We start from the raw sequence: 12,909 nt of genomic DNA, 5'->3' as shown, positions 1-12,909 counted from the left end.
CCATTTGGGTCCCCATGCTCAGAATGATGGTTAGCTCAATTTGCTTTATTTTGTAAAAGTATAAAACTACAGAACCTGAATCTGTTTTCCCAGACTATGGTCCCACAAAAAGGCTCCAGAAAAAAAAAGCTATCTCTTCTTTCCTTTAAGGGGAGAGCTGGGTTTTGTTTGTTGCTTTCTCCGTTTTTTGTGCCAACACTACAAAACAATTTAAAAAACTAACCCCAAACAGCAAATAGAATTGGAAAAGAGAGAGGTGCAGTGAGTCAAAGACAAAGGAACAAGAGCCACAGGAGCAAGAAGATGAAAGAGAAATGCCAACCTTCCTTAGAGTAGAAACATGGCTGGACTGACTGGAGAACTTATAAATGCAAGATAGAGATGGCTTGCAACTGTCATTTGCATCGCCCCAGGCAGAGTAAGGGCTGGACATTTCCATATATAGTAGTTTGTTCGAATTTCTCTTCTTAGGCAGACCTTACAGATTTCCATCTTAAACAGCATGAGGAGGAAACCTTGGGCAACTACCCTGACACATACATCAAAGATCGTGGTTTCCAGTCTTGACTGGAGTCAGGGGCAGACTCCCCAGCACACATGCTCTGCTACCCCAAATATAGTTCAGTATCTAAGAGCCAACAGTGTGGTTTTCCTGAGGTTGTTTCTGGTGGGGGTGATAAAGGGGTTCAGACTTTTCTCTATAAATAGTCTGCAGGCGGGAGGTCTATTGTCTATTTGATTTGGTCAAACTCTTTCCTTACAGAGTAGCCCAGCCTTCTCAGTAGGACCTTTCCTCCAGAGCTTTCAAGTTAGATAAAGCTGCTCCCCTAGTCACAGTGGCCTTAAAGCAGGTTCTGCTTCTGACTAGCTTTTAGGATGATTGTCTTTTTGTAGTTATGTTTTCTAATTTGTAGCCACATACCACGGTTCAACCTAAAATGTGGCTAGTCTGAATTGAGATGTGCTGTAGAATAAGATATATAATAAAAGGCTATCTTAATAATTTAAAAATACTTATTATTGGCCACTTACTCATCTATATAGCTTGACATAGTAACAGTCTGACATACTGAGCTAAATAAGTATATTAAGAAAATTGTTCCACCTACCTTTTTTTTTTTTTTAAAGTTTTGAATAGTGCTACTAAAAAACCTAAAGTGCATATGGGGGTCATGTCATAACACCCTTAATATGTAACAAGCCCCATTTACTGAATGGACTTGGAAGAGGCACTGGAAACACAGCTGACCATATACAAATTCAGGGGGAAAAAAATCCTCCCATCTTTTCACTTCTTATCATGCATCAAGAGGGAGGGGAGGCTGCCTAGAGCAGAATTTTGGCCTGGTCTCTGGTTAGCCTGACAAGTTTCTTCACTTGGAGGTCAAAACACTTCATCTATAACATGGCCAAAGGAAGTAAGGCCTAGAACAGCATTTAGCAACAGTGTGTTCTTGATTTCTGTGAGAATGTTTCAGTAGTTAATTTAGGATTGGATTCCAATCCTTTTTCTTTCTTCTCCACTAAGATTGTTTCCAAATAATTCACTCAAAGGAAGGCCAGGGCATTCTTCCTAAGCAAACCTACCACCACTCCACCTCACTATTTCACATCCCTTTCAGATATACACACACATGCACGCACGCACACATGGGTCCATACATTACATTAGCAAATAATTAACTTGCAAATTCTGACTGCTGGGATGGAGATACGACTCAACTGATGCATGCTTTCCTAGCATATATGAAGCCCTGCACCCATGAAATCGGTGCAGTAGCATCCAGCTGTGATCCTAGCATTTGAGAGATAAAGGCAGGAAGATCAAGGTCATTCTCAATTACGTTAACAAGTCTGGGGTCAGCCTGGGCTACATAAGACCTTGACTCAAAGAGGGAAAAAACATGGCTGCTGCCCATTTTCTCAAGCCTATTACCAATAACTCAGTGCTAATTCCCAAATTTAAAAATGGCCATGTAAGGGTTATAGCTCAGTGTAGAGAAAAATGAATAGGCTTGGCATGGTGGAACACTTCTTTAATCCTAGCACTCAGGAGGCAGGGGGAGGCAGTGAGTTCAAGGCCAGTCTGATCTATACAGCCAGTTCCAGGACAGCTATACCTACACAGAGAGACTCTGTCTTAAAAATAAGAAAGATAAGCAAAACAAAACAAAAGGCCTACTCTTTTAAACAGTTTTACAGGTTAATGAATAAAGATCAATTCTTTGATTAGTTGTGGACAGCAAGGACTAAATATAAAACAGTACATTTCCCCTTCCAAAGATCACAGGCAGAACTTATAGCTAAAAATTACTGTAACATAATGGGTGTGGTTGCACAAGCCACCCCTTCTAACACTTAGGAGGCAGAGGCAAGTGATCTCTGATTTTGAAGCTAACTTGGTTTGTAGAGCCAGGTCCCGGACAGCCAGAACTACACAGAGAAACTGTGCTTTGAAAATGAAAACAAATAAAAATTAATATAGCACAATACCAAAAAGGCATGACTCAAGTCATGTGTAATTCTCCACAGGACCTAAAATGCATAATGCCAAACACAGAGCACAGCTGCCTTTTACAATGCCCTTCACTTTGAAACCACAGGAACATTAAGTTATTTTCAAATGCATTCAATAATTAGATAATATCTATAAGGAGAGTCAAAACCAGTGACCTCTGCTGAAGAGAGATTTTAATTAACAGAGTTAAAAGTTACAACTTACCCAAGATTCTTTCTCTAAAATGAAAAATAAAACCAAACCAAAGAATGGTCTCCTTTTTTCTTTTAAACAGTTTTACGGGTTAATAAGTAAAAACAATTCTTTTGACTAGTTATCATTGCTTTTTTCCTACCAAAGCAGGGACAAAAAGGTCCTTGAGAATTCATGATAATTTAAACAAATACCTTTTATATTTTAAATAGCTGAGAAAGGTGAAACAGAAACAAGTGTAGAAATAAAACAATACCCCGTGCGGTGCTAGCTCGTGGTGTCAGGTCCTTTTCTGCTCCTCCATCCTAGTCACTTTCCCCATATCGGCCCACCTCTACAACGTCAGCGTCTCCAAACTCCTCTCTCCCAATTTAGAATGAAGGATCCCTACTCCAGTACTTCTATTCCTATTTCAAGTTAGTTATCAGAACTTGGACACTCATGTCCAAGAAAGCAGATTATCTTTAAAGGCTCTTACTTCCTTGCTTGTACAGCACTTCCTCGTCTGACCTCGGTGTCTACGGCTTTGAACTATATTTAAGCCAATGAAACCAAGTTGAGGCTTTTTTTTTTTCTCAGTCAAACCATGTAACATGGCCTATTACTCAAAAACTCCACAGTTCTGAAGCAATAAGACAACACCCTAAATGTCATAACTCATATCCTGCTGAGCTATCTTATATTCTTAAGAAGTTAACGTTTACCCACTTGTAATATGAAGGCAAGTATTTTAGTCAGCACAGAAGGAGTTGGATGTTCATGACGACTCTATGAGCTCCACCTGCAGCTTAGAGACTGAGGTGCTGGGCACAAGCTAGCTCAACAATAGAGACTGTTTTTTCTACTGCAGATATCCTAGACAAACAGCACAGAAGAGGAGCAGGCTACAGTGCTCGGGACTCACAAGCCTGGCTGAGTCACCTCCCGAGACGTCTTGATGCTAAGTTTCCACTGAAGAATAGGGGATCTTTTGTTGAGGCTGAGGAAAAACAGGAGAAATGTAGCCTGCCTTCCTCTTGCATTAATATCTTGACATACTGGGAATACAACAAGGAATTTTTTGGCCTTTATTATAAAGAAGTTGTTTTTAGGATGGTGCTTCTAAGTTCTAAGGCCTGGGGTTAATCGCAAAAGAGGAAAGCAATTCATTGCTTTTTTTTCCTCAACAGACACTGGGAGCTGGCAGTCGTTAGAGCTGGTAGGAAGCAAAAGAGCAGAACTGAAAGATATGTCATGGGCAGTCCCTCTTACAGGGAAGGGCTCAGTGCTCAGAAAGATAGAACTCATGTCACACAAGCTTAGGCAGAGTAAGTTACAGAACTCTGGGCTCTGTCAGTATTCTTGAGGAGACACATGAACAGGTTTCATTTTCATGGTGTAAAACCCAATTATAACAGCAGACTACAGAAGGCAGAAGTGAGAAGTAAAAAGCACAGCTTCCCCACTCTCACCCCACCCACCCCATACCCTGCTGCTGCAACCATCACCCTAGTTTCCATCAGAGACAGTTGTGTGCCATGAAGAGAACTCCTTGGCCTCTACATATGTAATCACAGGTGTCATTAGCTTCTCCTTCCTCATTATAATCCTTGGAGGTTGAACACCCAGTTGATAGAGAGCTTCCTATCAACCAGCAACCCAGCTGTAAAGTTTCTGCCCTTTCTTGTCTTATTTCTACTACTGGCTCTTACAGTGAGAAGCCCTTACTTCCTTCAGGCCTCCTTCCCATTCTGCTCATCATTTAGGCTGGAGTCTACTTCTAAGCAGCTGATTCCTACAGCTGTGCTGTGCTCCACAACATACGCACGCTGAAAAGACTGGCATTGTTTTCATCTCTGCTTTTGAGCAGGTCCTGTCAGTCTTCATCTGGAAGCGAAGTACATATCCCAATCTGAACCACTTCACCATTCTCAAGGGTCTTCTCATTGTCAGTGTAATGTTTTTCATGATGTCAACTTCTTATTTGGTGTCTCTCTCTCTCTCTCTCTCTCTCTCTCTCTCTCTCTCTCTCTCTCTCTCTCTCTCTCTGTCTCCATCTCTCTTAAATTTATGTGCTTGAGTGTTTTGCCTGCATTGTATGTGTGCCATGTGCAAACAGAGGTACAAAGGGGTCTGCAGAGGTCAGAAGAAGACATTGAAGTCTCTAGGACTGGAGTTACAGATGGTTGTAAGTCACCACATAGATGCTAGGAATCAAACCCAGGTCCTATGCAAGAACAAGACGTGCTCTAAACCATCAAGCCATCTCCTCAGCCATTCATTCATTCGCCCGCTTATTTTATTTATTTGTCTGCTTGTTTTTTGTTTATTTATTGATATATCTATTTATTTATTTAAGCAATCTTCTGGAAGAGTTTTTCAATGGTCTTCCTTTACCTCTACCCTGTCAATATGCCAATCTCACCTGCTAACCTGATTGAGGCCAATTGAGTATCTACTCAGAACCAGTCGGCTACTCTTCTTTTCGGAATAATTTGCCCATCAGGAATTTTGTAAATAGGCTTCACTCTCTCCTTCCTTAAAATGAATTTATTGGAATCACTCTTTAGTCATTGCCATGACCCTCTCTAATCTTTATACAATTTTTTCTAAGAACAGGCTCACTAAAATCTAGAAACATTTCTCATTAAGGACACGGTCTTACCTTAAAAGCCAAATCTTTCTAGGCATGTTAGCATATTCTTATAATCCTAGGACTGGGGAAAATGAAGCAAGTGGCCCACAGTCTGCACTACATTGTGACGTTGTCTCAAAAAATAAAAACAAAAGCAATTAAGAAGGCTACTACATTCAACATGGTGTTTGGTCTTTGTCTTACCTTTGACTTTCTCTGAGCCAGTCAGTCTCTCTGGCCCACCTTCTCACTCTCTTTCTTCTTTCTCTGTCCTTCCCCTGTCTCTCCCCTCATTTCTTTTTCTTTTTAAATATGTGTTGATACAGGTTATTGCTATGTAACCCAAGCTGGTCTCAAACTTGGGATCTTCCAGTCTCCCATCTACTACCACAGCAGGTGTACACCACCATGCCCAAGTACATTTAACTTTGAGACAGGCTCTCACTATGTAGCTCTGGTTGGCTTGGAACTCAGTATGTATAGCAAACTGGCCTGGCCTTAAAACTCTACAGAGATCCTGCTTCTGCCTCCCAAATGTTTGTACTAAAGGTGTGGAGCACTCTGCCTGCCTTGTTTGACATTTTTAAATGAGGCTTCCCAAGAAGCCCCAATCTCTTAGTGTCTAGACCATCATTTTGTACCTCCTCTTCCTCGCCTGCCTTTACATGTGGCTACTGCCTGGATCCTAGCCTTGCGTCCCTGCCCCTCTCTTCAGGCACATTCTCTCTGATGAGTTCAAAATTATTCCTGTGGATTAAGTACTTCCACACAGAGCAGGTCCTAGTGGTGAACACCTTTAACTCCAGCACTCAGGAGGCAGAGGAAGGCAGATCTCTTCGAGTTTAGAGGCCAGCCTGGTCTACACAGCAAATTACAGGACACCTGGAGCTACATAATAGAGAAAGCCTGTCTCAAAACAAAACAAAAACAAACTACTTTCACATTAATAATACTAATTAGACCATATTGAATTTCACACTCAAATAACTCTGCCAAATGCTTTTATATAAGCATCTGTGTTACTTTCCTATTGTTGTGAAAAGACTGTGACCAAGGCAACTTATAAAAGAACGCGTTTAATTTGGAGCTTACAGTTCTGAGAATGAGTCCATTATCACCATGGCAGGGAGCAGGACAGCAGGCTGGCAAGCTGACAGAGTGCCTCATCTATTAAATGGAATTCCTACAAGATTACTGATAATCATGCCTGACCTCAATCAGCCTGTCTCATCTTCACAAACAACCTCAGGAAGGAGGGAAACATGGGCTACTTGCTGTAACCCTTTCCAGCCCTTACCCTGCCCTGTAAAGAGTCACAGTCATTTTTTCTCTTCAACTTCCGGCTAGAGAGTCAGCCCCTCATTGTGTACACTAATAAACGTAGTATAGTCCTGACTGTCAAAGAACAAGCTCCTGTCTTTTTTAACCTCCTTTCTCTATGCTGCCTCAGAAATCTATCACAGACATGGCACTGGAGCAGTAGCTGAGAGCTTACTTAACCAATCACCAGAGCTAAAAATCCCCACTGTGTCTTGTGACTTCTTGTCATCATATCATCTGCTGCTTAATTTAATCCCAACAAGCTCTTAGATTTGCCCGTGTCACTCCCACTGAACTCCTGCCATGGTCCAACCTTCATCATCTGTTGCCATAGCTTCACAAATGTATTCTACCTCCAGACTTGTTCCTTTGGCTAAATCCAACAGATTCAATGACAAATCATCTCTTTCTAAGCAACCTGGTGTCATTATCTTGCGTAAGTCATCCAATGGCTCACCCACTGAAATGAAGACAAAGCAGAAATAAAGCTTATATTATTACCTGGCTCTGTCTCCTTCCCCAAGACCTCAACTACACGTATACAGACCCTCATCTCAAAGCTCCTGTCTCATCTTTCTTCACTGAAAGACTGTTTCTCACCTTCCTCTTGCTAATGTCTCAGGTCAACAGAACTGGGACATCAGGATTTTAGAAAATTTGTTCCATTCCTTCCCAGCCCTGTTCTGCATCTACACTGGCTCTGGCAATGCTGCTGCTGCTGCTGCTGCTGCTTCTGCTTCTTCTTCTGCTTCTGCTGTTGCTGCTGCCTCCTCCTCCTCCTCCTCTTCCTCTTCTTCCTCCTCTTCTTCTTCTCCTTCCTTCCTCTCCTCCTCCTCTTCCTCTTCTTCCTCCTCCTCCTCTTCCTCCTCTTTCTTCTTTTTTTTTGGAGCTGGGGACTGAACCCAGGGCCTTGTGCTTACTAGGCAAGCACTCTACCACTGAGCTAAATCCCCAATCCCCCCCCCCCCTTTTTAAACTTCTTTGGGGGCAGAATTAGAACTCTACTCATGTCTTTGTTACACCTTGAGAAGGCTAGGCTGATTCCAATGACAGGCTTCAAATGGCAGTTCAAGAGATTAGGCCTAAAAACCCAGGCTTCAGGCAGTTAATCAGAAAGTGCCTTACCACCTGGTCTGAAGCAAGGACAATGGGTCAGCAGTCTCCAGGCAGCCCTCATGCCTGTTCTGGGTAATGGAATGTCCTTAGAGACAGAGTAGAGTAAAACAAAGCCCACCTAGCCCAGGTTTCCTCAGCAACAGTTTCTAGCCACCATGCCCCGGTAATGGTTCTGGATTAACTAGAGATAGAGTAAGACAAAGCCCACCTACCCTGGAATCCCCCTTAATGTGCTATAATCAGGCCTCCAAGCTCATTTCATGATCTCTCTATCTTGATAATGGGAGACCCTGGCATGCTGGACTACTACAGAATGAAACATTCTTTGCATTTATATACTATTTGAGTCCAGCGTATCATTCTTCAGCAAATCAAGGCATATAGCCTATGCCTGATATACAAATATAATAAAGCTTAGCTAGATTGAAATTTGTCTTTCCTTGAAGAGGAAAACAAAGCACAGAGAGAAGTTATATGGCTTTAAAGTCACCCAACGAAAATTCAGCTGCTCACTTAATTCAGTGACTCAATCTACCTTCCCTCACATCTCCTGAACTCAGAGTCTTTCACTCTCCTAGGCAAGCACCCTACCACTGAGGTTCATTTCTAGGTTAAAATCCAATAACTTTATCTTAATTGTCTCTGCATCTTGTACACGCTTTTCCTGGTCCTCTGCCATATGTGACCTGAGAAAATGTTAATTTGTAACAGGGCAAGATAGTATAATGCAGAGGGTCTTCTATCTTGTATTCTTGCTGAGGCCATTTTAGGTTTAATTCGGATTTGATCTCCTTGATGAGAAGCCTCATAGAAAATTATACAACTTTATTCTAGAAGCCAGAGGTCAATGCCCTAGCTAACTTATCTCAGTTTCTGTTAAATGGTCTGCTTGTGTAAACTTCCCCTTCCAGCTAACTGCTTATCTTAGCTTCTGTCAAACTGCTTGCTTGTGCAAACTTTCCTAACCCTAACCCCCTGCCACCCTGCAACTGCTAAGTGATATACCAGAACATGATTTTTGCTTTTAAAACCCCCCTGACTCTAAATGCTCAGCACTACATTTGGGTTCCAAATACCTGAGTAGAGTCTTTGCCAGTTGGATTAAAGATTTTCAGTTGGTTATAGACTGTGTCTGAGTGGTCTTCTCTAGTGGACTCCCCATAACAAGTTCATTATTCTTTAATTAAAAACAAAACAAAAAGCTTAACAACATATCCTAAACATTATCTTAAAGGACTTGATTTTCTAAACAAGATAAAGAAAAAAATTAAGGATAAAATAGTGGCCAAATGGTAAAGTATGTGCTTAGCATACACAAGGCCCTGGGTTGTATTCCCGGTACAAAAATAATAAAGGAAGAGGCACCATCCATAAATACAAGGAGAGCAGTACTGGGGAGATGGCTCACTGGGTAAAAGCACTTGCCCTACAAACATGACAACCTGAGCTTGATCCTCAAAAACACATAAAAGGAGGGAATCAGTTTCCCAAAACTACTGTCTCTGACCCCATTCCATGCTGTGGCACACATGTGCCAACACACACACACACACACACACACACACACACACACACACACACACAAATTAAAAGGTAAAGACATAAAGTTCCAAACAGAGCTCATTAAGTCAATTTATAATTTCATGGCATTTTGGGTGAGTTTTCCTGAAACTATAAACTGAAGGACCCTAGGGGCTTTCGTCAACCTTACACCCACCTGCCTTGGGGCAAGACTGGGCCAGGTTCTACTCTCCAGCCACAAGAACATTTTTGAGTAAAAAATTCTAGAATGTACTGACTTGATGCTTGTTAGTCAATAGATTTAAAGGTTAATATGCTTAACCAATAAGTCTGAACTGTAACCTTGCTGATGTAACCTGTGCCCCTAAGAAGTATAAAAACCACTTGTAACAGCTATTCAGGATCACCTTCTAGTCACTTGCCTTCAGAGACTAATGTTGACCCTGTGCCCGGAAAATAAACCTCTTGCTTTTGCATCCATCTGCGTCTTAGCATCTCACTCAGAGGTGTCCCAAAGTAAGTACCACTGACCAAGGGTCAGGTCGGGGTCTTACAGTGGTACTTCATGATACAGTTAGGGTCTATACTCAGATAATTTGCTCAGATATTTGGCTTCCTTTTATTCCCCTTTCCTTTTCTCTCCTGTCTTTTTGTTTTTAACCATTCCAAAAGCCCTAGGCATGACATTCAGTACCTCTGGCTTTAGCCTACTTAATGGTTATGATGTCCAAATAGTGCTCCCTAAAGTTTCTGCCTTTTCCTTAAGAAACAGTTCTGGACCCACTCTAAGAAATATCAAATATGAATCTTTTTTTTAAAAAATTGAGTACTATAAAACTTGTGTTTAAAACAAAGAACTAAAATATTTTTATCTCTCCCATTTTGTAAGAATTTTATGCAACTGTTTTAATCCTCTCCATCTAATAAAACCTTTGCTTACTATCTTGGTGTGTTCCCAGCACACTTGATCAAGAGTAAGGTCTGCCTTACCAGTCAGAGTGATAGTCTCTTTCTTTGTGACCCAAACATATTTCTATCACTACTACTGAGACCAGAGGATTTTTAAGTCTATTAAGCTACTTAAAGGCAAAAGCATTGACCAAAATATCAGAAGAAACCACTTAGCAGGATCTGAATTAACTCATTTAACAAGATAAAAGCACTCACTAAAGTCATAGCCAAAACATTCAAACTACAATTTAATCAAGGACATCCCCAATCTGTGCTGAAGGTCCTACTTCCTAATTTGTTCTGTTCTAAAGCAGAAGACATAACTGATAGAGGAGATGAGCTTTATTTAAGTCTAAGCTCAGGAAACAGGTGAGGAGGCGGGTTGCTTCACAGAAAAGAATTCTCTTCCCAAAGGAGAAACGAGGTCTCAGGGGCTTTCCTGCGATCATGGGTGGAAATTTCCACACTTAGAAGTTCTTTGTTCTCCCATGAAGTTCCTTTAAGGGCAGAGACTTGCTCTGATTCTTCTTGAGTTTTTCTCTCTCATGTTCTCTCAGTGGCTCTGTCTGTCTGCCTGCCTGTCTGTCTGTCTCCACCCTGCCTCTGCCAGATGGCCTTTCACTCCCCACCCCAATTCTTTGTTCTGTGATGTGATCTTTGCAGCATGTCCTGGCCCTAACTACTCCTCCCTTCTGTACTTAGACGCTAAATCATAGCACATCTTGAAAAATACAAAGCAGACACAGAAAGGGGCAGATTAAACATGGCCAGCAGAATAGACAGGGCCACCAGTGGTGAGAGATTGGGGAAGAACAATAAGGGAAGAGGAGATGGGACCGAGAGATCCAAGAAAGCACGTGGCTGAAATGTCAGGTTTTAAAAGAATCTAAAGCTGAGGGAAACAGAGGTGAAGCCTCTGAGCTAGAGAGATTTAGGGTAGGTGGTGGCAGCGTGGAAAAGCACAGAGGAGCCACAGGTAAGAATGAGCTCAACAGACAGTGCACTTTGTTAGGCTAATAGACACTTTAGACATTTGTCCTGAGTTTCTTTGGGACCTGACAAGACCCGTATTAGTAATGGCTCTGAAAGCAGTCTCACTTCCAGCAACAACTCTAATCCAAATGTTTTTAAGTTAAATGTACTCAAACTCAATACTTTGAACCTGAAAGTTCTCTCTTAAAATTGGTTCTTGGCCCTGGGTTCGGTCCCCAGCTCCGAAAAAAAAGAAAAAAGAAAAAAAAATTGGTTCTTTATGGGAGACAGCACCATTTAATTAACAGTTCTAGCTCAAGCTAGAAACACGGGACTCAGCTCTGAACCTTAATGTTTCTAACCAACCTCCAAAGTCCAAGTCTTCTTTATTCCTTTTAAGTATCTCAGAATCTATGTGCTTCCTTCCCTCCCTGCAGAAGGCATTACTGCTGGCACACCAGCTCTTGCTTGGATTAATTTAACAGGCTTCCTGGCTTCTGAAGCTCCATTACCCCATCTACTTTATGGCTTCCTAAGCCTCCATACTTAAGCTGGCCCTCAACTCTATTTATTCTGTTTCAGGTAACAAAGCTTGCTGTCCTGATCACACAACAGCCACTCAGACAAAACAGATACAGAGTCTGCTGCCATCCTCTGGTTACATGAGTGCTCTAGGTTTGGTCAGTGGATCTAATTTAATGTATTCAGACTATTTCTCAAACTCTGGATATCTAAGTGGTGAACAACTCTGCAGTCAGAGCAAACTAACTAAGGCCCTGTAGAAATTCCACAAGAACTTCAGGAAAACCAGGAGTTGCCTTAGTTATTTGCTTTCTTCAAAGACTTGGTATTCGGCTCTTTAATTCTGGGAGCCATCCCACTATTTTCTCAAAAATTCTTCTTTAGTGTTGTTTGCAATCGATTCCTGTTATCTGTAACAAGGAAACTTAAACAGCAATAAAAACTGTCCTCTGCCCTGCTCCTGTACTCCCAGGCTCCCCCTCCCAGTTTCCCAGGCTCCAGGGCAGCACCAAAGCAGCTGTGCTGATCTCCACATCCTGCTTTCTCTTTCCTCTTGGCCTCCTGCCTTCAACTCTTCCTCCCTAAATGCCCTGTCTGAATAATTCCTACTCACATTCAGGACTCAGTCTAGATGTTACTTCCTGTGTATTTTCCCAGAGCCTCTCAGTCAGGCTGGACACTCATGTTCCCTTAGGAATCTGTCTGATTCCTCAGTAGTCTAGCCCCAAGTGTAAGAGGTAAATGTTATATGTGATACCAACACCTACACTCATGCCTAACAGAGAATAGGTTCTCCATGAATACTTCTTAAAGGACAAACAAGATTAGAAACCCACTTCACTCAATTAGTACTCACAGAAGTTAACAAAATTTTAAAAATAAATATCCTGGTATGTACCACACACTTAATTCCAGCATTCAGAAGCAGCAAGGATCAAGTTCAAAGACAGCATGTTATAAATAGCATGTTCAAGGCTGTGCTGTCTCACATTTATATAAATAAGGAGCTGGGGAGACAACTTAGGAAAATGCTAGCTGTCCAAGCATGTGGACCTGAGTTTGATCACTGACATCCACAGAAAAAGGCCAGCATGATAGCTTATGCTTATAACCCAGCAGTGGGGAGGTACAGGTAGTTCCCCAGGGCTTGCTGGTTAGTCAGTCTAGAGAAACGAGCAAACTG

The 12,909-nt window shown here is 41.8% G+C and overlaps 1 protein-coding gene across 4 annotated transcripts in view; it reads right to left on the bottom strand.

The window, feature by feature from the left end:
• Positions 1-12,909, bottom strand: part of Lims1 (LIM zinc finger domain containing 1) — a 110,244-nt gene that overhangs the window by 73,180 nt on the left and 24,155 nt on the right. Inside the window, exon 1 of one of the 4 annotated variants that reach the window (XM_006256390.5) lies at positions 2,967-12,909. This exon is cut by the window's right edge and continues 18,119 nt beyond it. The exons of 2 other annotated variants lie outside the window; for them this stretch is intronic. The gene's annotated coding sequence lies outside the window, so the exon portion shown is untranslated. The remainder of the gene's footprint in view (positions 1-2,966) is intronic. One more of the 4 variants, XM_063279474.1, reaches the window with a different exon arrangement.

Source organism: Rattus norvegicus, chromosome 20 (genome assembly GCF_036323735.1).
Source record: "Rattus norvegicus strain BN/NHsdMcwi chromosome 20, GRCr8, whole genome shotgun sequence".
NCBI classification, from domain to species: domain Eukaryota; kingdom Metazoa; phylum Chordata; class Mammalia; order Rodentia; family Muridae; genus Rattus; species Rattus norvegicus.
Note: the sequence above shows the minus strand (reverse complement) of the source record. Positions and strands in the feature narration are given on the sequence as shown.